This window comes from Parasteatoda tepidariorum, chromosome 2 (assembly GCF_982258835.1).
Source record: "Parasteatoda tepidariorum strain Cologne lab strain chromosome 2, Ptep-v5.0, whole genome shotgun sequence".
Taxonomy (NCBI): Eukaryota; Metazoa; Arthropoda; class Arachnida; order Araneae; family Theridiidae; genus Parasteatoda; species Parasteatoda tepidariorum.
In genome coordinates this window covers 108,942,175-108,968,291 of record NC_141756.1, presented here as the reverse complement: position 1 = coordinate 108,968,291, position 26,117 = coordinate 108,942,175, and the positions used below count along the sequence as shown (strand labels likewise).

The following is a 26,117-nucleotide window of genomic DNA, read 5'->3' as shown; positions in this document are numbered from 1 at the left end:
GTGAACCATGGCTCGCTGCGTTCTCTCGCCAATGAACACAATGTTCTAGCACAAAGACATAGTATATTATCATCAAAGACATAGTATATTATCATCAAAGACATAGTATATTATCATCAAAGACGTAGTATTTTATCATCAAAGACATAGTATTGTACTTAAGTAGAAGAATTCTATCAATGTTCTTATTGGCTTTTAAAAAAGTAGATTAGCTATTTAGATTGTACATGGTGAAAAAATCAAAACATTAGCTAAATGAGAAACATATTAGCGAAATAAATTATCAAATATTGCAGTTACTCACCTAAATTCAACTAAATGTGTATAATAAATTAGTTAATGCTAGAAATTCTGAAAGTTTTAGAAAAAAAATTTATTATTTAAAAATATAAACTTTAAACCCTAACTTTTCCTTGTGAGATAATAACCCTCAAAAAGTCTTTCATTTTCAAGAACACAAAAATTTGTTTTATCGCCAAATGAAATATTTTTTGGTGATCAGCATTATTGAAATAAATTTCTATATTAATTACATTTGTGATAAAGTACTTGTGGGGAGAGCAGTTAACGTCCATGTCAACCGTCATCTATGAAAAGGTACCCCAACATAGTCGAGTTAACATGTCTTATATACTAGTGAATTGTAGTTGTAATTTTGTAGTGGTAGATACGCTACATACTTAACATTTTAGAACAAAATAAGGATGTTTTACATACAATAAATTAAAATGCATGGCTATTAGCATTACCCGAGAAATACCACGTGGAATTCGCCATGCTGCATTTCTAATCGGGGAGTTTTGATTTTGGCAGTTCCCCTTGACTACTGCCAATTATTGCACTTGATCTCTGCAATCTGTCTTCCATAACATTCCTCAACACTTTCTTGGGCTCTTCGAACACGTTTCATTACGTTTAAAAGCCCTAGCAGCTTCACTAATATTCTGCATTTTAAAGCGTGAAAATTCAATGCATAAATAAACGCGAAATATAAAAAAATTCAATGCATTCAATACAAACACTTAAACGTTTTTTAGACGTTTAGGTAGCTCCCAGTAGAAAAAATATCAATTCAACAGCGGCTTTTTAAAGCATTCTCACTTCAATAAATTAATTCCTAATTGAGTTTAAATTAAATATTATCATGTTTTTAGGACATGAATCTGAATTGAACAACCTGATAATGCTCACTCTGGTTATTGTTTCCGTTTTTAAAAACGCTATATGTTGAGCCACCTCATGTGACATTTGCCATGTGACATTTTTAGCAGCAATCATTGGTCGATTTTCTAACGTTGCCATTCAGGGAGTTGTAATGAGGCTTTTTTTTGGTGCCGTGTAAGAGAAATATATATATAGATGATAAAGCTTTAAATTTATTTATGACTACTTTCGTTCAGAAAGTATTAATTTTTCTATTCTTTTTTTCCTATTTATTTTTTATGTATACTCTGAATCAGCCTTGATTACTTTAATTCGGTAACGTGTCCACCTATTAATTTCCTAAGGACTCAACACAAGTACCTTGATTACTCGATGAATGGGTAAAGGGCCAAACCACTATATACTGTTTGTGACTGCAATCGTGTTCGGATCTGCGAGTCTCCAGCTAGTTAGTTCACCGTTGAACCGTCGACGGGGGGGGGGGGGAGGGCTTTGAAACCTGCGTTTTACTGAAATTAAGTGCTCTATATAGTTAGAGTTTCTGGAGGCTTTGACAATTAAAAATTTTGAAGTTTTAAGGATTGGGTTTTCAATCTCCAATCCAACCAAACCCCTGTACTCGGTACAGTGTATTACTTTAAATAGTTTATGCTTCTTTACATTAAATTTGTATGGAGTCATAGGATGAAAAAAAAAATGTTTATTTTATACACACATGAAATGATTAAAGCTAATGAAGCTGAAGCTGGACCTTTTTATTTTTAAATCTAAACATAGGTTTTTAATCTAAGCATAGGGTCAAGGGGGAATCGCACTTTTACCAGCATTATTAGATATTAATTTGAGCCTTGAGTGGAGCTGTATAATCTATAAACATATATTTATAAAAATGAGTTAATGTTAATTTTTTTTATAATGTAATATTTTAATATAAAAGTTGTTTTTTTTTTAATTATGTATTAAAAATATAAACAGTTATGAAAATATTTTCTGAAATGTTTCTTGAAGGTTCAGTTATTTTAAATTTGGGATCTTTATCTTTAAATAAATCAAAAGAAAAACAGATTAAAAAAAAAATCCGTTTTTTTTATACCTATCTTAGCTTATATTAACCATTATTCAGCTATTCAAAGTTGAACAGTTTTTTTTATTGGTAATGCTTGTTTCGTTCATTGGTATTAGTCTTATTATTCTTTATATATTCTTTAAATTGATTTGTAATATTTGATCCTGTTTCTTTCAGACTGCAACGTGACTGGTTGGATTCATTTGGAAAACTGAACCCGGAAATGGATGCTGAACCCGGCTGAGCTGAACCCGGAAATGGATAAGTACAATTTTTTAACTTTTTTCTTTTTTGTTAAACGTTCGGCTATTATGTAATGTAAAAATATTTAAAATATTCACGAAAATTTCATTTTCCCCAAAAATATTTTTTAGTAATCATTACTGTTAATTGATGATAAACTATATTGAATCTTCGTAGAGGAGTTTTTGATGGAGCTAACCCGCATTTACGTTACATGGAGAGGAAGACCACGAGAACCTCCCATGGTTAGCCTGACGGCAAGGAGACTCTAACCTATGATCTGTCTACAGCTGAGGATATTTCACGTCAGCACTGAGGTCGGTGAAAACCGGATGCGGAATTCGTATCGATTGGGATTCGAACCCGGTTGCCGAATTAGAAGGTGAATGCTCTATCCCCTGAGCCATCACGGCACATGGATGAATGTTAGTGACAATCAGAAATTTTTACCCCTTACAATAGGTCCTTTCACTCCCTCCGCCGCATGTTTCTTTTGGATTCCTAATTTTCATCCGCTGACAAAACTGTTACGGCAATTTTTTCCTATATTTACATTATTTCGAGGATCATAGATTGAGCCGGTGAAACAAAGTAGTGGGAAATATGTAGCTTCTCAAGTTTTGCAGCGAATTAAATTTCGTTCAAGGTTTACAAGCCTATACTTCAATTGGGATAAATTAAATTGTAAGGGATGTGAAGTTATTTGTTATTGTAGGTAAGTATTATCATTGTTTGTATGAATATTTTGTTATTTATTGTTCATTAGCGGTTACAAATAAATCACTTTTCGGTTTTTCGGGGATAACTATTTATATCCTGAACATATTTACCCAAGTAATTAACTTACCATTAAGTAACGGGCAAGAGTCTACCGTACTTTTAAAGATTCGCTATTTATAATTTTGCACGTTTTCAAACAAATGCAGCTAGTAGGGCTCGTATTATTATTCATTTTTTTGTTTTGTATTTTCATGTTTTACTAGTTCTTTGAAATTAAGAAAGGTACACAAAACGCTCCTACTTTCAATAGAAAAGTACAAATTCAAGAAAAAGTACTCAACAAACTGTTGGCTGTTACCAAGGACTGTCTCGTCTTCAACTTCCTCAACTGTTTAAATTTTCCGCAACAGCTCTTTTAAAATCTCAAAGCTCTGTTTATCGGCAAATTATATTTACACAAAAGGAATCCTGGTTGACCTCTTGCTAGCCAGCTAGTCGTCAGAACTCCCGCTCTTCTGCTATTACAATTGCTGTGAGTATTGCCAGCTCCAAAATTCTAAATCCACCAATAAGAATCATAGGAGACGATTAGTCAAAGGAGGTTTATGTATGAAAGATCACTAGTAAATAAGTCAAATAGAATTGCAAAATTAAAGGAAACTCGAATAAAATTGGCATAAAACCGCAATGTGATCTACAAGGAAAAATTTGACTCAAAAAGTTCCAACTAGAGAGTTTTAAAAATATTTGCTTTGTTTTGTAACCGGAGTTGAAAAATCGACCCATTTTTAGTTTTACGACTATGCATCTTCAACATCGTTGACTGTTAATTTTGAACCAAAAACAAAAGGCGAGGACATGGATAAAACAAGTGTAGGGACAAATTAGCCTTCATAAATCTTTGATGGCACTAAACTACATTTGCATCACATGGTGAAGAAAACAACGAATGCCTCCTACGGTGAACCAGAAGACAAGAAGACTCTAAACCTTGATCCGTCTACAACTAAAGATCTACATCAGCACAGTGAGCTGGAAGCGGAATTCGAACTGACTAACCACCACTAGGATTCGAACCAGGGTCACCTCTTAGAAATTTGAATGATCTATACCCTGATCTCGGTTACTTCAGATTGAAATCAATAACACCTCTATGCCAGGTGATACAAATACCCAGGGTAGAAATCCCTATTTGAAAAGAGAATAATGAGCTAAAACGCAGCTCAAAGGATTCATAAGTAGATTCAGGCTTAATATGCACGCTATGGAGTGCATCTGGTGCTATGGAGTGCTATCATGGTTTAGTGCCCCTCCAGAAAAATGCCAGGCTACATGAAGTCAAGAAAACCCTCAAACTTATTGCGAAATTACGATTAATTGTTTAGTAGCATCCCTTATACAACCTTGATCTCTCTCCAATTGACTCTTATGTATCTCCTTCCCTGTGCACTGGGCGTTGTAGGATGATGATGTCCCACCTCGTTGGAGGTAGGGAGGCCCAGTAACACTTTCAAAGTATCAGGCAGTACAAAACTCTCTTCTGTTATTCTTTAAGCTCTAGCGTTTCCTCATATTTTTTAAATATTTTTTTTCTAATATGTAACTTATACGTTATTTGTTCTTTCCTTTCTCACCATTTTTTAATCTTCATTTTTAATGTTTTTCTTCCTTTTTACTAATAACCACCTCGTTGCCTGCAATGCTGTTGTCTGGGGAAGACACTGGAATGTGCACTGGGCGTTGTAGGATGATGATGTCCCACCTCGTTGGAGGTAGGGAGGCCCAGTAACACTTTCAAAGTATCAGGCAGTACAAAACTCTCTTCTGTTATTCTTTAAGCTCTAGCGTTTCCTCATATTTTTTAAATATTTTTTTTCTAATATGTAACTTATACGTTATTTGTTCTTTCCTTTCTCACCATTTTTTAATCTTCATTTTTAATGTTTTTCTTCCTTTTTACTAATAACCACCTCGTTGCCTGCAATGCTGTTGTCTGGGGAAGACACTGGAATGTGCACTGGGCGTTGTAGGATGATGATGTCCCACCTCGTTGGAGGTAGGGAGGCCCAGTAACACTTTCAAAGTATCAGGCAGGACAAAACTCTCTTCTGTTATTATTTAAGCTCTAACGTTTCCTCATATTTTTTAAATATTTTTTTTCTAATATGTAACTGATACGTTATTTGTTCTTTCCTTTCTCACCATTTTTTAATCTTCATTTTTAGTGTTTTTTTCCTTCCTTTTTACTAATAACCACCTCGTTGCCTGCAATGCTGTTGTCTGGGGAAGACACTGGAATGTGCACTGGGCGTTGTAGGATGATGATGTCCCACCTCGTTGGAGGTAGGGAGGCCCAGTAACACTTTCAAAGTATCAGGCAGTACAAAACTCTCTTCTGTTATTCTTTAAGCTCTAGCGTTTCCTCATATTTTTTAAATATTTTTTTTCTAATATGTAACTTATACGTTATTTGTTCTTTCCTTTCTCACCATTTTTTAATCTTCATTTTTAATGTTTTTCTTCCTTTTTACTAATAACCACCTCGTTGCCTGCAATGCTGTTGTCTGGGGAAGACACTGGAATGTGCACTGGGCGTTGTAGGATGATGATGTCCCACCTCGTTGGAGGTAGGGAGGCCCAGTAACACTTTCAAAGTATCAGGCAGTACAAAACTCTCTTCTGTTATTATTTAAGCTCTAGCGTTTCCTCATATTTTTTAAATATTTTTTTTCTAATATGTAACTTATACGTTATTTGTTCTTTCCTTTCTCACCTTTTTTTAATCTTTATTTTTAATGTTTTTCTTCCTTTTTACTAATAACCACCTCGTTGCCTGCAATGCTGTTGTCTGGGGAAGACACTGGAATGTGCACTGGCCGTTGTAGGATGATGATGTCCCACCTCGTTGGAGGTAGGGAGGCCCAGTTACACTTTCAAAGTATCAGGCAGTACAAAACTTTCTTCTGTTATTATTTAAGCTCTAACGTTTCCTCATATTTTTTAAATATTTTTTTTTCTAATATGTAACTGATACGTTATTTGTTCTTTCCTTTCTCACCTTTTTTTAATCTTTATTTTTAATGTTTTATTCCTTCCTTTTTACTAATAACCACCTCGTTGCCTGCAATGCTGTTGTCTGGGGAAGACACTGGAATGTGCACTGGGCGTTGTAGGATGATGATGTCCCACCTCGTTGGAGGTAGGGAGGCCCAGTAACACTTTCAAAGTATCAGGCAGTACAAAACTCTCTTCTGTTATTATTTAAGCTCTAGCGTTTCCTCATATTTTTTAAATATTTTTTTTCTAATATGTAACTTATACGTTATTTGTTCTTTCCTTTCTCACCTTTTTTTAATCTTTATTTTTAATGTTTTTCTTCCTTCCTTTTTACTAATAACCACCTCGTTGCCTGCAATGCTGTTGTCTGGGGAAGACACTGGAATGTGCACTGGGCGTTGTAGGATGATGATGTCCCACCTCGTTGGAGGTAGGGAGGCCCAGTAACACTTTCAAAGTATCAGGCAGTACAAAACTCTCTTCTGTTATTATTTAAGCTCTAACGTTTCCTCATATTTTTTAAATATTTTTTTTCTAATATGTAACTGATACGTTATTTGTTCTTTCCTTTCTCACATTTTTTTAATCTTTATTTTTAATGTTTTTCTTCCTTCCTTTTTACTAATAACCACCTCGTTGCCTGCAATGCTGTTGTCTGGGGAAGACACTGGAATGTGCACTGGGCGTTGTAGGATGATGATGTCCCACCTGTTGGAGGTAGGGAGGCCCAGTAACACTTTCAAAGTATCAGGCAGTACAAAACTCTCTTCTGTTATTATTTAAGCTGTAACGTTTCCTCATATTTTTTAAATTTTTTTTTTCTAGTATGTAACTGATACGTTATTTGTTCTTTCCTTTCTCACCTTTTTTTAATCTTCATTTTTAATGTTTTTTTCCTTCCTTTTTACTAATAACCACCTCGTTGCCTGCAATGCTGTTGTCTGGGGAAGACACTGGAATGTGCACTGGGCGTTGTAGGATGATGATGTCCCACCTCGTTGGAGGTAGGGAGGCCCAGTAACACTTTCAAAGTATCAGGCAGTACAAAACTCTCTTCTGTTATTATTTAAGCTCTAACGTTTCCTCATATTTTTTAAATATTTTTTTTCTAATATGTCACTGATACGTTAGTTGTTCTTTCCTTTCTCACCTTTTTTTAATCTTTATTTTTAATGTTTTTCTTCCTTCCTTTTTACTAATAACCACCTCGTTGCCTGCAATGCTGTTGTCTGGGGAAGACACTGGAATGTGCACTGGGCGTTGTAGGATGATGATGTCCCACCTCGTTGGAGGTAGGGAGGCCCAGTAACACTTTCAAAGTATCAGGCAGTACAAAACTCTCTTCTGTTATTATTTAAGCTCTAACGTTTCCTCATATTTTTTAAATATTTTTTTTCTAATATGTAACTGATACGTTATTTGTTCTTTCCTTTCTCACCATTTTTTAATCTTCATTTTTAATGTTTTTTTCCTTCCTTTTTACTAATAACCACCTCGATGCCTGCAATGCTGTTGTCTGGGGAAGACACTGGAATGTGCACTGGGCGTTGTAGGATGATGATGTCCCACCTCGTTGGAGGTAGGGAGGCCCAGTAACACTTTCAAAGTATCAGGCAGTACAAAACTCTCTTCTGTTATTATTTAAGCTCTAGCGTTTCCTCATATTTTTTAAATATTTTTTTTCTAATATGTAACTGATACGTTATTTGTTCTTTCCTTTCTCACATTTTTTTAATCTTTATTTTTAATGTTTTTCTTCCTTCCTTTTTACTAATAACCACCTCGTTGCCTGCAATGCTGTTGTCTGGGGAAGACACTGGAATGTGCACTGGGCGTTGTAGGATGATGATGTCCCACCTGTTGGAGGTAGGGAGGCCCAGTAACACTTTCAAAGTATCAGGCAGTACAAAACTCTCTTCTGTTATTATTTAAGCTGTAACGTTTCCTCATATTTTTTAAATTTTTTTTTTCTAGTATGTAACTGATACGTTATTTGTTCTTTCCTTTCTCACCTTTTTTTAATCTTCATTTTTAATGTTTTTTTTCCTTCCTTTTTACTAATAACCACCTCGTTGCCTGCAATGCTGTTGTCTGGGGAAGACACTGGAATGTGCACTGGGCGTTGTAGGATGATGATGTCCCACCTCGTTGGAGGTAGGGAGGCCCAGTAACACTTTCAAAGTATCAGGCAGTACAAAACTCTCTTCTGTTATTATTTAAGCTCTAGCGTTTCCTCATATTTTTTAAATATTTTTTTCTAATATGTAACTTATACGTTATTTGTTCTTTCCTTTCTCACCTTTTTTTAATCTTTATTTTTAATGTTTTTCTTCCTTTTTACTAATAACCACCTCGTTGCCTGCAATGCTGTTGTCTGGGGAAGACACTGGAATGTGCACTGGGCGTTGTAGGATGATGATGTCCCACCTCGTTGGAGGTAGGGAGGCCCAGTTACACTTTCAAAGTATCAGGCAGTACAAAACTTTCTTCTGTTATTATTTAAGCTCTAACTTTTCCTCATATTTTTTAAATATTTTTTTTTCTAATATGTAACTGATACGTTATTTGTTCTTTCCTTTCTCACCTTTTTTTAATCTTTATTTTTAATGTTTTATTCCTTCCTTTTTACTAATAACCACCTCGTTGCCTGCAATGCTGTTGTCTGGGGAAGACACTGGAATGTGCACTGGGCGTTGTAGGATGATGATGTCCCACCTCGTTGGAGGTAGGGAGGCCCAGTAACACTTTCAAAGTATCAGGCAGTACAAAACTCTCTTCTGTTATTATTTAAGCTCTAACGTTTCCTCATATTTTTTAAATATTTTTTTTCTAATATGTAACTGATACGTTATTTGTTCTTTCCTTTCTCACCTTTTTTTAATCTTTATTTTTAATGTTTTTCTTCCTTCCTTTTTACTAATAACCACCTCGTTGCCTGCAATGCTGTTGTCTGGGGAAGACACTGGAATGTGCACTGGGCGTTGTAGGATGATGATGTCCCACCTCGTTGGAGGTAGGGAGGCCCAGTAACACTTTCAAAGTATCAGGCAGTACAAAACTCTCTTCTGTTATTATTTAAGCTCTAGCGTTTCCTCATATTTTTTAAATATTTTTTTTCTAATATGTAACTTATACGTTATTTGTTCTTTCCTTTCTCACCTTTTTTTAATCTTTATTTTTAATGTTTTTCTTCCTTCCTTTTTACTAATAACCACCTCGTTGCCTGCAATGCTGTTGTCTGGGGAAGACACTGGAATGTGCACTGGGCGTTGTAGGATGATGATGTCCCACCTCGTTGGAGGTAGGGAGGCCCAGTAACACTTTCAAAGTATCAGGCAGTACAAAACTCTCTTCTGTTATTATTTAAGCTCTAACGTTTCCTCATATTTTTTAAATATTTTTTTTCTAATATGTAACTGATACGTTATTTGTTCTTTCCTTTCTCACATTTTTTTAATCTTTATTTTTAATGTTTTTCTTCCTTCCTTTTTACTAATAACCACCTCGTTGCCTGCAATGCTGTTGTCTGGGGAAGACACTGGAATGTGCACTGGGCGTTGTAGGATGATGATGTCCCACCTGTTGGAGGTAGGGAGGCCCAGTAACACTTTCAAAGTATCAGGCAGTACAAAACTCTCTTCTGTTATTATTTAAGCTGTAACGTTTCCTCATATTTTTTAAATTTTTTTTTTCTAGTATGTAACTGATACGTTATTTGTTCTTTCCTTTCTCACCTTTTTTTAATCTTCATTTTTAATGTTTTTTTTCCTTCCTTTTTACTAATAACCACCTCGTTGCCTGCAATGCTGTTGTCTGGGGAAGACACTGGAATGTGCACTGGGCGTTGTAGGATGATGATGTCCCACCTCGTTGGAGGTAGGGAGGCCCAGTAACACTTTCAAAGTATCAGGCAGTACAAAACTCTCTTCTGTTATTCTTTAACCCCTTGGCGACGGGTGATTCAGAAAAGCATTCGTACAAAATCAGAATCAAGTTGCAATTAAATAGAAAACGGTAACTTAAATGTAGTTGTTACTAATTTTACAGACTTACTTTGCTTTTATTTTAATTATTGTTAGTTTAATTATATATATAATCAATGATAATTCAAAGTATAACTAAATAGTTTTATTTTGAACAAAGTAATGGTGAATTAAATAAATCAAAAAATTATAACTCCGCCCACAAATAAACTGCTAAAGAAATACTTTGATTACCAGTTTTATCTTCTTACCCTGATTGATACGGTTTTTTGCTGTCACGTATTTGCGACAGTCGGCGCGAAAGGGTTAAGCTCTAGCGTTTCCTCATATTTTTTAAATATTTTTTTTCTAATATGTAACTTATACGTTATTTGTTCTTTCCTTTCTCACCATTTTTTAATCTTCATTTTTAATGTTTTTCTTCCTTTTTACTAATAACCACCTCGTTGCCTGCAATGCTGTTGTCTGGGGAAGACACTGGAATGTGCACTGGGCGTTGTAGGATGATGATGTCCCACCTCGTTGGAGGTAGGGAGGCCCAGTAACACTTTCAAAGTATCAGGCAGTACAAAACTCTCTTCTGTTATTATTTAAGCTCTAGCGTTTCCTCATATTTTTTAAATATTTTTTTCTAATATGTAACTTATACGTTATTTGTTCTTTCCTTTCTCACCTTTTTTTAATCTTTATTTTTAATGTTTTTCTTCCTTTTTACTAATAACCACCTCGTTGCCTGCAATGCTGTTGTCTGGGGAAGACACTGGAATGTGCACTGGGCGTTGTAGGATGATGATGTCCCACCTCGTTGGAGGTAGGGAGGCCCAGTAACACTTTCAAAGTATCAGGCAGTACAAAACTCTCTTCTGTTATTATTTAAGCTCTAACGTTTCCTCATATTTTTTAAATATTTTTTTTCTAATATGTTACTTATACGTTATTTGTTCTTTCCTTTCTCACCTTTTTTTAATCTTTATTTTTAATGTTTTTCTTCCTTTTTACTAATAACCACCTCGTTGCCTGCAATGCTGTTGTCTGGGGAAGACACTGGAATGTGCACTGGGCGTTGTACCTTTCACTCATAAAATATTTTTAACATCAAAACTATTAGATCTATCAAATCAATTCTATTTTTTAAATTGAGTCTAAAAAATACATAATAAATAATGTCAGACTTGTCTATACTACAATATCTCAGAATTTTATTTTCATCAAATTAATTTACATTACATGAAGGGATCATCAATTTTATTCATTTACACATTGCATTTCAGGAATATCACTTTTATGAAAATAATTTTTTTCCACTTTCTTAGTAAAATTGCTTTTAAATATAAGAGGATTTTCAATGTCATACTTACATTTTATTATTGTAAAATTTAAAACATTCATTATTGGTATAAGATAATTTAATTAAAAATTATAGGATTTATTTTGGGACAAATTTATTGTAATATACAGTATATAGATTAAAATTTATTAATAACTAAGAAAAAAACAATATTTTATTAAGAACATACTTTTTATATATCATATTATTTTGATATAGCCTTTTACGTGTTTTGTTTTGCATTTTAAATAATACAAGAATCAATTTAAAAAATAAAACATTTATTGTCAAGTGAAACATTTAGAACATTATTCATTTTTATTTCTTATTTTTTAATTTCTTCCATAAAAACAGTATTACATCTCTTTCCTTCTTTACCAGATAAACCTTACAGGATTATACGAAATATCTGAAATAAAAGAAAGAAATTACTTTCATGATAAAATTTCACCAACACATTATTAGAATAAGGAAGATTAAATGCCATTAATTTGAAATCATTTAAGTCCTTAGGTATCCCTTTTATACTTATTTTAAGTTTGACAGATATTTTGATTATAGTTCTAAGATTATTCTGTACACTAATGAAAGATGGCAGGTGTGTTTAGTTTTGTAGTTCTTATGTTTGGATTGAAATTTGTTTCAAGAAAAATAAATTGTATTTATAAACGAAGGCTCTTAAAAATGTAAGTATATTGAAAAATTAGTAAGGCACACTTACATACTTACTGTCATTATAGAAAAGCTAAGTATCAAGAGATAAATGTGAAGTATAAATAAAAAGTAAAGTATCATTAGTTAACTTTGAATAATTATAAACAAAATATTATGCAAATCATCATACACAAAAAAAAATAGAAGGGATGAATGTAGAAACAGACAAGGAGATTGGGAATTTGCATTTTTAATAATTACTTTTTATATATAATATACTACCTTTCTTGTAATACTTTTCAATAATTACTGGAAAATGGGGAAACTTTGTGAGAAACAAGGTAAATATTTACCACACATATTTTCTAACTTGTTTTAAAATGAGATTTTCAAAAATTAAAAGAATTCTTAGGGAAGAATAAAATAATTATTTCACTAATAACTATAAAATTTTCAAATAATCGGACACATGCTTTTACAATCAACAGAAACAAAGATTAAAATTTAAAAATAAAGAAATATAATCATTATTATATTTTATGTTATAATACTGAAAAAAGTTTGGCGAGTTGCTTGGCGAATATTTCAAAGTAAAGCTTTTCGCCAGTATAAATCTTTACATATATAAAAATAGAAATCATTTCTATTTAAAGTAATTAAAACTTTGATCGGAACAAATTATAATAAGTTTTAATTTTATTAGCTTAAAATAAATAAATATTTTAAAAGAAAATTTATCGCAAAAATAATGTACTATACTCACCGATACTAAAATCGTGTGCAGGTTCCTGTTATGGTAGTACATCAACTGCATTGAGATGGTCATCTCATAGTGCGAAAGTATTTTTAATGCTTTCATTTTAAAGGAAATGTTATTATTAAACTAAAAACTTGTTCCGTCTCATCTATAAAAAAAATTTCATCCGATCATCCTCTTCCTAACGTCGCCGCCATTTTTATTTACATTTGTATATGTCATCACATAAAATTGAAACGTCATAAAAAGCAAACGATCTGATTGGTTCATGAAAGAAATTACCTGAATGGTTGCAGATATTTCGTGCAACCGTAATTTCTATATCACACGAGCAATGTTTGGAGAAATTTCACTTACAGTTGCACTTACACTTGCAGTTGCACATATTTTCTCTCGTGTGATATAGCCATTAGAAAAATCACTTCTTTTTACCAATAGATCTAAATATCTAATATATATAATTCTCTTACGTGGCTCCCAAATTTTGGCTGTATTTCTTTTCCGCCGGTGGCAACGTTTGCTTTGTTTTGTTTACGTTACTATTTCTGTTACACGGCGAATCGATCCATGATTGCCGCTAAAAATGTCACATGCCAAATCTATCTGAGGTGACTCAACATATAGCGCTTTTAAAAACGGAAACTGAAATAACCAGAGAGCATCAGCTGCGGCAATCTCACACTATTAAGCTAGCCCGAAGTGAGTAGTCTTTGTCGATAGATCTCTATTTTAGTATTTTGTCGAAAGCGCTTTTTTTCGCGAATTTATATATCTCGAATTTTGATTTATATCATGAATTATACTATAGCACATTTCTAATAGGTTTAACGAATTACATGTCATTTATTTGAATTCAAATTTATTTTAATGACTTAGTATTTACTAAAAAGATGTAATTTTTTTACATGGATTTGAATGATTGTTTTGAATTCTTAGAATTTTGTGCATTTGCAATGTACCTATAAGTTAGTAGCGAGCGAAGCGATCTTGGTACGCGAAGCAAACCATATAAGATTGCGTAGCAATTTTTGGGGGTTGGCGAGCGTTAGCGAGCAGGGAGCGCAGCCCACTAGTATTATATATAATATAAGCTTATATAATATATGTTTATTCAGAAATATGTTACATGGTGTGTATCGTTTTTAAAAAAGTGCTTAAAGGTGCTTATTTTCGTTATTCTTTTTTTCAACGACCTTACAGGTGTTTTTTTTATTGGATGTTTTTAAAAAGTGTTTAATTTTCCCTTTTCGAAAATGAGATTTTTTTTTCTTTACCATGTCGATTTTCACCACGTATGCGTGCTTTCCACATTGTTCTATTCAGCGTTTTCACAATTCATTTAACCGCATTACATTTCGGCGTACCATTGGTCCATGGCTTGTAAAAGCGTCAATCCTTTTACATGTTTGATAAAATACTTGCGAGTCCGCATGTGCGTCGACTGAGCTGGGTTCGGTGAGATTCTTGCACTCTCATTTGGTTGTTTTTAAAGGATACAATAAATTTATCAATAATACTTTTCTTATATAAACATTTTATTCACTCTTTTCGTGCTATGTCAGACCAATTGTATGGTTTCGTTTGAGGTTAAAACATCTGGCCTTTTCAGTTAACTTGGTGAAATGTCAATTATCCAAAATAGCAGCCATGACAGAGCATATTAAGGTATTATAGAGCATATATAAGTATTATTTTAACTGTCACTTTTATGATATATTAATGAAAAGAAAAAGTTGCTTTAGTACTAAATATTTCTGCTTCTAAAATATGATAAAAGTGAAATGTAGTGCGTCTACCACTACAATATTACAATTCCTACTCACTAGTAAATAAGACATGTTAACTCGGTTCTACGTTGGTTCATAGATGAAGGTTGACATGATCGATAAATATATCCCCACATTGAGGACTCGGACGTGATGTGAGCATGCCTGATTGGACAGGAAATTCCCACTTCGATTTGAACACGCCTACTTCGATGGATGGTCCACAGTTGACTTGCTACTTGTGACTGTTACAATATCCACCTCGAGCTGTTGCTACTCAGTCTCGATAACACACAACGTATTCACTCTACTGCTGAAGGCAACACAGGAGCGACCATGATCGTGAACTTAATACAACTCTCGCTATCAGCCCTAAAAAGTGGGGTGATCTTAATACAGCTCTCCCGACTTCTCTCAAAACAGCAATGAATCAACCAGTGGTATCCGTTCATCGAATTCTGTCACAGCTATAATTCTGGGGGGGGGGAGTACTGTAGTGTGTCTACCGCTACAAAATTACATTTACAATTCACTAGTATGTAAGACTAGTGAATTCTTCCTTTCCAAAAATGAAGGCTGACATGGTCGATAAATATATCCCCCCCCCCCCCAAATATTTTTTTTTGGCTATGACAGTATTCGTTTGCATTCATGATACAGCAACCTCACATTATAACAATCATTTCTGCTCAAACTACGATATTGAGTATTGACTGTGTTATTTAAATTCTCTGATTTTTCATATCTGTTTTTATATTTATATTTATTCTTTAATTTCCTCTTTTCTAGTGAACTGGAGTGTGCTTTGATGTACCCGCCCTTTATTTATGTGTGAGACTTCTTGAGAATATTATTTGAATTTACTAATAAGGGTTGGGAGACTGAACTTTGTGAAAAATGCACTTCATTTTTAGTATGGTAAGTACCGATTTTCCTGTTTTGACTATATTTTCAAAATTTTCTCCAGAAAAAAAAATACCCTCAAACATAACTTTAACACTTACTTGATTCTTGTATATCCTCAACTTTCATTCTTTGGGGATCTTACCAGCATGGTGCTTAGCTTTTTCAGGAAGTGCTTAAATGTGCTTATTTTCGATTTTCCTTTCTTAAAACCCCGGGTGCTTTTTCCATTGGGTGTGCCCTTGTGGAGGACATTTTGATGGAGCTAACCAATAAGTCTTAGATAGGGTGAACAAGCCTTTAAAGTAAGAATTGTGACGTCACGAGCAAGTGGGTAACATGTTAGAAAAGAATGTCTTGCTTTTTCTTTTCTTCAGATTAATAATTTTAAGTCTCCCTTGCATGTCAGAATAGTTTGTTTAAGATCTTAATTGAAAGTGATAATTTAATTGAACTTCACTTCATTATTTAACATTCTTATGATACAGTCCTTAAAACATATTAATCGTTTTTAGGAAAATAAAGCTATTGAATATTTTTTACTGTTATCCATTTATAATTTATATCTGTTGATTGAAAATTTTATATTTTTCATAATCCACTTTAAACTGAAGAATTTTTTTTAAAAAAAAAATATGTAAATAATGCAACAAAAGATTACATTATTTTATGATTCAATTTTTACGCAGAAAATTATATTGCTTTACTTTCTTTCCACATCATTAATATGTAAAGAATTTCAATCAAAAATCAAAATTTTGAATTCAAAAATTTTTCAATCAAAAATTTTGAAATATTTGATTGACTTATAGTTTTTATGGTTTATTTATTGCAGGAGCTATTTAAACTTAAAATAAACAGCAAAAATTATTATTTTAGTTTGAATTTTTTATTTTATGAGTCAAAAAGTGCATAAAAAGTGTCAAAATTTGATGTATATGCAAAACATGGTAAGTCCAAAACAAATTGATATTTTCCAATTCCGTAAAGTGTTAGAGAATTAGAAACCACTGCTGCCTGGAATGAACCACTTATAGCTCTGTAATTCAATATTTTAAAAATTAGCAACCATTTTAATAAAGTAACGGGTAAAAATGCTACAAATCAGAAACTTTTTTTTCAAGATAACTCCTACAAAATGTGAGAAAATCAATTTAGATCCAAAAGCAAGGTTCATTCCCTAGAACCATTTAATACGAATGCACAAAAAAAATTTGAGGAAAATCTAATGAAAAGTTTTTGAGATTTTGTTTTGCGATGGTTGAAAAATCGGAAAAATGCATTTTGAGAAAAACACAAAATAACATTATACTTGAACTTTATTAATATATAATTGTAAAATATTAGATTAAACTGCCTGATTATCCAAATAATAACATTTTTATTGTCCAAAATAATAGAAATTTTGTAAAAATTTACTTTTTTTTAAAATTTTATGCAATATTTTAATTTTGAGTAAGAGATGGAAGAAATTTACAAAATTTGAGATACGTTGACTTTACAGAATGACTTCAAAGCACATCAATGTTTTTTAATATCATTTGTGCTTGAAATGATTTTCAAACACTAAATCAAGAACTGAACTATGGTGAAACATTTAAAAAGAAAATTTTTTAGTGTTTGAAAATCTGAGCGTTAAGATTTTTCCTTGATAATTGTATAAAATATTAAATTATTTCCTTCGATAATTCATAAAAATGCTTTTACATTGATTTATACATGGTTTTTTCTTTTTTAAAATTCTTTTTGAGTGCATTGAAAAATTAATAATTGTAAAAAGTTATTGAGTAACTGTATTTTACTATGAAAATAAAAACGATGAAAACACATTCAAAAAAAGTTCTAAGCCACTCTGATAAAGTGAAATGCAAAAACAAATTGAAAAACATTTCTCATTATAACTATGATTATACCTAAGGATATTCAATGTTATATGCGCGTATATTAATTTCAAGAAAAAAGAATGAAATAAAAAATTGAAATTCATGCATTGGAAATATTCATGTAAATAAAAATATTTATGCTGCAGTAATTAAAATTTTGACAGAAAATGGTTTTGTCCAACGGTGTTGTGTATAAGCATGGAAAGAATATGCATTCATGCACTGGGTTATATTATGTAGAATTTGATTATCAGAACATCAGAAACATCCAAATGCTCATTTTTTTTGTAAAACTTACAGACGTTTCAAGATTTGTTTGCAACTGTTGTGCTGAAAACTGATTTCCTTGGTAGCGACGTTTTCGTTTCCTGGCGATAGATTTTTCCATAATTGGAAAGTAATAACAAGAAATAACGGCAATAAAACAAATATAACGATAATAAAACTAAATAACACAAAAATAAAATAAAAATTAACAAGAAATTATCAAAAATAAAAGCAATTGAAAGGTAACTAATTCAAAACGCTATCGCAAGTTTAAAAATAAACAAAGATCTGATTATTGACTTTGTTGTCAGATCAAAGTTTCAAAATAGTCTCTAAATTTGTTGCCATTCCAAATACATAATAATAAAATTCATTTTAAATCAAGTCTATTCAATAATACGTCATTTACGATAATTTCAAACAGAAACTGAAACCAAAAGGGGTAAAACTTCGACTTCCGCTTGAGAGAAAACAACTTCCGGTTTCAATATTTCGTGACAGAGCTTTGCAAAAAATGCTATAACTTAAGTTCTACTGTACATAGAGGCAAAATTAAAACGGATTTAGAAAGATAAACGTTTGTTTTATATGAAATTATCAAAACCTAAAAATTGATATTTTGATTAAATTTCACGGAAAAAAGGTGATCAGATACCTTAATACCAGGGGTCTGTTTAGAAGAAATTTGGGTCCGTTAACGGACACTTCACAAAATTTCTTTTCATAAAAACGGACCCTTCACAAAATGATTTTTCATTTAATCGGACCCTTCACAAATTTGTTTATCCTCATTATTATTTTGTTAATCGCATAAACTCTTCCCAGGGCAGAAAACAAGAAAGATGGATGTAAACGAATTAAGTTTTGTCTTCGGCAGACGATTCTTCCATTATTCGTCCGAAATTAATATTCTGCGTTCAACAGTATAAGCTAAATACCAAATGTTGCATCTCTAAATTAGAAGCAGCAATTGCTGTTTATTTTTGAAAATTTATTTTTTTTATCATAATTTTACAGTGCCGAGCATAATCTTATATCTATTTACAATTTAAAAACTCCTTGAAAAAGTTTGTTGCAACAACCAGACCCTATTTGCACAAATTCATAAAAGCGGACCCTGGTTGAAGGAATGTGAGTAATTTTTTCACAATTTCACAAAAAAAGGATCTTTCACAAAATGTCTGGGCAGACCCCTGAATACATAATTTAATCTTTTCCTGCTCAAACTATAAACCATATGAAGTAAATATTTCTTAAAATTAAACCCATACAAAGATACTAAAGATTGGAAAAGTTTTTATTCACAATAATGCTGATAAACTGTACAAAAATAAAGATTTTTGTACTATACTAAAAAATGCATGGAATACTCATAAATAAAAATGAAAATATTATCTTTTTTATGAATGACAATTCACTGGTCTGGCAGCTTCTTTTCAAAATTTTATATAAAATCTTCATAATCTTTAATTTTGTCATCAGCAGACCATTGCTTAAATTCTTCTTACCTTCTTTTTTCAAGAGCAATAAATCTTTCTTCTGGTGCTTTTTTTTGGGAGCCTTAGTTCCTTGGTTAAGTAATGATGAGGTAAATTTGGGAGAATAGAGGGGAATGCATCAGAAGTTAAGTCTGTGCTCTTTCGAGGTACAACAAGTATCGAACCATCTGCTCGTACCTTTATCTTCTCTTTCAATAAAGCGTTCTTCAAAGTACTTAAAACAGATAACTGTAGAATCAGTAGCTTGAAAGTCTTTTTGATGAGAGAGATTCTCCCATTGATTCCTTCATTCTAAATCTTTTGGGAAACTAGTGATATTTCTATATGCTTCTCCTTCGTAACTAGAACGGTACCCAGGTACACAGTATGATCGTGGCATCTGCAAAGGAAATACATATAGCATGTTCCATTTATTTACAAAAAAATAAATATCTAATTTGAGATGAATTTAAAAAACAAATAAAAAATAATAAAAAAACTCAATTTTAATATACTTCTAATTGAAACGGCATCTAAAATTATAAATTAAATATCATCATTATAATTTCAGGAACAGTTTTAACAAATTTATAACATATGGGTGAACTAATGCTTGAAAAGTAAGAAATTAAAAAAAAGTATATGAAACAGATTCAAAATATCATGGCGAAATAGTCACATAATTTGTTTTAAAATAGTCTCTTTCTGTAACTAAAATGGTGAAAAAATATCTTATTGCTTTTCATTCTTATTTCATGCAAAATTATGAACAAAATTGAGTGATTCCATATCAAATCAAGCAATAATAATAAAACTAAAAAAAAATAAATTATGTGAACAATTCAGTATTTATTTATTTTTAGCATTGAACCTGCTTCTAATTTGAAATATACCAAGTTTCTGATTTCTTTTTACCAGTTTCTGAGCTATGCAATTTTGAAAATTGATAAGTTTATTAAATTTTAAGTTATAATTTGAAAAATAATTGACTTTTGGGCGTTAAATTTTGTATCCTTTTGTTTAGTTTCTAATAACGCTCAATTAAAAAAAAATTTAATTTACATTTTCAAAAACTTAATGAATTTTTTTATTTTTTAAATGTTTTATATTGCTCTTTTTTAGTAATATCTGTGTCAAATAGTTCCAGTAATAGCTTTTATAGTCAGTGATATCTTTTCTTAGTGAGATTTTTTATTACAAGTATACATATAAATTTTAAAGAATTTTTACTTATGTAATGTAAAAACAACAATAACAAAATTACTGCTATTTAATTAAAATTAAGGCTTAATGTCTGTTAATTTTTTACACAGACAATTACTTCTATGGATATTAGTGTAGTAGATAATATCACTTGATAGCATGTAAGGCATAAAATAATTGAAGAAAAAAATTTTACAAGTTGACTAGGTTTAAAAAAATGTACGACTTCATACGCATAATGTTTTGAAATAAACTAAAGATGCAAAGTAATATTAAACCTATATTTAAAAATTTAGCAATAAATATATAAAGTCATAGCACATCATAAAATAATATGCTATGTTTAATCTATTGAAATTAGTTTTTATTATTTTCATTAAAAAAATTATTTTATTGTTTTCACTGTCATTTATAGTACAATCATCTGTGTTAGTCTTCATAAAATGTATATATAGATTTCAAAAATATTTGCTAGTAAAGCAAAATTAAAACTATATGTAATTCTAATTTTGCTTTATTGCGTATTTAAATTATTTGAAGTACTAGAAACAGTTACTTTATTGTTTTTTAATGTTATTGAAAAAATGTCAGGTAATTTCAGGGATGAGATTTTTCCGCTTTTTGGCGGATTTCCGCTTTTTTCACTTTTATCTCTTAAATTTCAGCTTTTTTATCGAAAATTCAGATTTTCTAAAAATTTCATTTTTATTTACAAGTATTCCGCTTTTTCAGAAAATTCACCTATTTTCAAAGAGAAGCAGAAAATTCAAACTACAATCCTTTCTCATTTTTACTTATTTTACCTATTTTCTCCCTTTTACAAGCAGCAGATAAGATTTTCCGAATTTTTTACCCGCCCTCCAGATAGATCCGATTTTCATAGTTCAAACGACGCTGCTTCTGACAAGCCTTTTAGAGGTCCCCAAGCCTGGAATCTGTTAATATCTCGATTCTTATTCACACGATTTTAATATCAAACATAGCTTTTCATATTTGCGTGTTGCGATTCTTATTCACGCGATTTGAATATTGTACGTTGCGATTCTTATTTACGAGATTTAAAAATCCGATATTGTGATTCGTATTTACGTATTTTTAAAAACCTATGTAGCGATTCGTATTCACGCAAGTTTAAAATTCAATGTGTTGATTTGCTCATGCGGTTTATAATATCAAACATTGATTTTCGTATTTATACGCGATTTTAAAGTAAGGCATTGGGATTCGCATTCACGCATTCTAAAAGTTATGCATCATAATTCTTATTTATGCAATCTAAAAATTACTCATCATGATTCGTATTTACGCTATCTAAAAATTATGAATCGTGATTTGTATTTACGCATTTTAAAAATTCTATATCCCAGTTTGTATTTTCTCATTTTCAAAATCGTATATCTAGTTTCATATTCATGTGATTTCAAAATCCATAATTGTTATTCATATTCACGCAATTTTAAGATCAACTATCGCGATTCTTGTAAGAAGTAAATTTTTTTTTAATTAGTTACTATAAAGGTGACTGTTTTTCTAACGACGATTATTAGTATATGTAAGTGTTACAACATCCGAGAAACTGGAAGGGAATATTTTCAAAACTTACATTCTGTGCTTGGAAAGAAAAAAAATAGGATTTGTCACAAGATGTTTGAAGATGGACTAACGACTAAATATAGCAAACATAAAAGATATAGCAAACAAAAGCAATCACTTAAAAAGGGATTAATTTAAAAAAAAAATTTGGGGGAAAAAGAGTTAATTAACTCATCATCAAAATTTTATTTATAATTGCTGTTATTTATGCTATAAAATGCAAAATTCTTATCAAATAAAAAACAATTATCTAAACAGTTGCTGATTGTCATGTAATTTTTCAAACTAAAATAGCAATTTTTGTATGTTAAGGAGTTACTATATATTTCTACGTCACTGTTATTGATATGTTTCAGAGGGATGTAGTTAGATTAGACTATAATATGAACATAATGACTCGGTCCATTGTTAAAGTTTTTTTTCCCAATATAATTTGAAAAGTAATATTACTGATATATTTGCTATAAATCACATAACAGTATTTATTAAAAGAAATAAAATATTAATTCATATTCTCAGTAGTTTTAATTTGCTAAACCAGGTAGTTTTTCAAGTAGTAATTGTCTCTTATGTGAACTGAGGAAAAATATAATTTCCAGCTTTATTTTTTTAATTGGTAATTTTTCCCCCACTAAATGTTAAGTATCAATGGAATCGTTTTTATAATAATAGATTAGTACACAATTGTATGTTAATACATTATTTATTACCTTAAACTGTCTGGAATTTATTATTAAAGGGTTGCGCTTGCGTAAAATTTAATATCGTGGAAATTCAGCTTTTTTGCGTTTTGGCTAATCTCATCCCTGTAATTTAAAAAAAGCAAAACAGTAATATAAGATTTATGAGATTTCAGATGCTTCAATGCTGATACGATTTCAAAATGCTTCAAACCAAAACTAATATGCAAATCAAAATAAAGTTGCTTAAAATTTTAAATGTAGATAAAATCCGGTTTTAAGTTAGTAAAATCAGAAAATTTATTAATTTTGGAAAACTGGAAATTGACTAATTAAAAAAAAATTAAGCAGCAATTGATAGATACTTGCTTTATATTTTACATATTCCGTAATAAGAAAATACTAAAAAATTAAATAAGACCTGATGTTTATATAATGTTTTAAACTAAACCAAATGGAAAATCAGAACTAAAACTACAGTATAATTTTAAGAACATAAATTAAAATTTTGTATATATGAGTAATCTGTGTTTCAAGAATTTAAAATTAGAAAAATTGTACTAATAATTCAAAATTGAAAACAAAAAAATAAGAACAATTGTTTTTATATGCATGTGTAAATAATTAAATTTATAGGTACCAGGCCTTAGTAAATATTGATGCATCTAGCATTGCCTACTATATTACATACCTGGTAACAAATAAAAATATTTAATCTTAAAAAGACTTCATCTTTGCTTAATGTACTTAATCGAATTAAAGCTGCAAAGAATTTTTAAAAATTTGAATTAAACAAGACACTATAGCAATTATTCACTACTGAAAATTTAAGTTAAAAATTCAAACATTTAATATTTTATACATATAATTTATATAAATCAATTGAGAAATACTTATGTAAATATTATTGATATTTATTCATTACTATGTTAAATGTCAAATAATTATAAAAAATCAACTTAATACTAAAACTTCAAACCAAAATAAAGATGCTATGTAATTTTAAAAACGCATATTAAGTCTTAAAGGAAGGTATAAAATCAGTCTTCTCAAAATTTAAATCTGAAAACTAATTATTCCACTCTAAAATTAAAAGAATAAGAAAATTTATAAAAAAAATTATTTTAGCATATATGTAAATGGATAAGTATTATTGCTTGATCTTCAATATTACATGCCAGATTACTAAAAAGTATGACATAAAATCTCATGTTTATGTTTCAAAGCAGAACTATTTTTTATTAAAATAACTATTTGTCATTGATACGTAGATAAATAAGATATTCAACAGAAATGCACTGTAAATTTTGTTTGTACTTAATATATTACAAACAATAAAATATACAATATGAAAAAGATTGTACAAATAAGAATTACAGGTTTTTCACATCAAAGAAGAGAAAAATGCAATATAGCGTCGAAAAATCCAATATTTGCACGATGTAAAGCTAAAAAATAGATTTAATGTAATCTAAAATAATATAAGTAATCTCAATTACTATGTAATCTATAAAATATCTATCTAATAAATCATATTAGTAACTTTTATACAAAATAAACAGATGGAGTTAGCATTTTAATAACTTAAAAAGGAATGAACAATTTATTTAGAAGAAAATCTAGTACGTAACAATTTTTTCGATAAGTTACTCATTGTTACAGGGTGTGATTACAATCGATACGCTTTTAATTTAAAAATTAAATTTGATTAAAACAGCACAATATATCTAATACATTAGAAGAAGCATTTAAATGTATTTAAATAAGATAAAGTGAACTTACTTCTCAAAAGGTTTGCTTTTCAAAGATGAACACTTTTCAAATAGGTCGCTTCCAATCGGTTTAAATGGCTACCTCAGTCCGCTGTCTTTCTTTTCGACCTTCGTCAACTTAAAATCTAACACCCAGAGAGTAACATCACAACTAGAGAGTCGAAACAATATTTCTGCTGGAACACCCTATCTTTTGCTATCCTTTATCTATCCTTAGTTTTGAGCTAAACCGCAGTTGCGTTACATGGAGAGGAAGACAGCGAGTACCTCCCACGGTTAGCTTGACGGCAAGGGGACTCTAACCCAGGATCTGTCAACCACTGAGGATATGTCATGTCACCACTGCGGTTGGTGCAAGCCAGATGCTGAATTCGTATCGCCTGTGTTCGCATTATTGGAAGACGAACGCCCTGTCTCCTGAGCAATCACGACTCGTGATTTTCTCATTTTATTTTACTTTGAACCCATCGTTGAACAGCCGTAGCCTTGTAATTTTGAACCCAATCCAGAAGACAAGTGAACTCCTGGATCGGTACCACCACAGGTATTGATTTGTTATGGGAACATGAAAAACTATAAGACTCGACATATTTAACGTGCATCAGTCACCATTCACTACCATTTTCATTAATTTATTCTTCGGCTGGCGAGGATCGAACCCGCGACCTCTTGGACATCGGTCCAGCACCCTACCGACCAAGCTATCCCGGTGTTTACACTGGCCAGGATAGCCTGGTACTCCCCGTATAGTAAATGGTTACTGCTATGCGTTAAATCTGCCGGGTCACAGAGACCTCTATGCTTCCATAACAAATCATACCTCTAGGGGTACTGATCCAGAAGTTTCTTTGTCTTCTGGATTGGGCTTAAAATTATAAGGCTACTGAGTTGAACATTAGTAGTCGCAAAACCAAAATTGGTCAGGCTGTTCAACGACTGTTTTATAATTATAATATAACATTTAATGTTTACGCAATTCGTTCGACTATGATCCATTTCAACTTACCATCGATCTGCCAATCATTTCACACGTTTGATTAAATATTTGCTTGTCCGCATATGCGTATGCTGAGCTGAATTCGGTGGGAAAATTTCTGGTACTCTCATGTATAGCAGCCTTTTGCAAGAGATTCTCAATTTCAGAATTTTCAGGCTTCATTTTCCGCCCTCTGAAATTAAATCGAAAAATTCTCTTATTTTTGAAGATCACTGGGTAGCCAATTTTTTTCCTAATAGTAAAGAAATTTTTTTTTTCTTTTGTTAATTTCATCGTTAGTGAAGTGCTGTCGTCTTCGTCACTGGCAAGCTAAATGGCCTTCTCGCTCTCATTATATATAGATCAGTACCATAATCCTTGAATTTGACATGGGGATCATTCACTAATTACGTATTTTGATGTTTATCCCCAGAGCAATCAAGAATTACAAAGCTTTATTGCCTCTAAATTTCCGTCTCTCATTTATTCCTTAATTTAATAAAGACAAAAATTGATTGAGATTTTTACTTGCAATATTTTTATCTGAGGGTCCATCCACCTGTAATTTACTAAATTTTTTTAAAAAAATTTCTTGTATTTAACTAATTTTTTTTATTACTTTTTG

General features: G+C 31.2%; 2 long non-coding RNA genes across 5 annotated transcripts in view; one reads left to right on the top strand and one right to left on the bottom strand.

The window, feature by feature from the left end:
• Positions 1–11,824: 11,824 nt before the first annotated feature.
• LOC147816028 (uncharacterized) lies at positions 11,825–13,730 on the bottom strand. The gene is made up of 2 exons (XR_015431594.1): positions 12,978–13,730; positions 11,825–11,969 (listed from the first exon to the last, which is right to left on the bottom strand). It is a non-coding gene; the product is annotated as an uncharacterized LOC147816028 (long non-coding RNA).
• Positions 13,731–15,358: 1,628 nt separating this feature from the next.
• LOC147816027 (uncharacterized) overlaps positions 15,359–26,117 on the top strand; it is a 50,352-nt gene continuing 39,593 nt past the window's right edge. Inside the window, exon 1 of one of the 4 annotated variants that reach the window (XR_015431590.1) lies at positions 15,359–15,655. This is a non-coding gene — a long non-coding RNA (uncharacterized LOC147816027). The remainder of the gene's footprint in view (positions 15,656–26,117) is intronic. The other 3 variants (XR_015431593.1, XR_015431592.1, XR_015431591.1) reach the window with 3 other exon arrangements.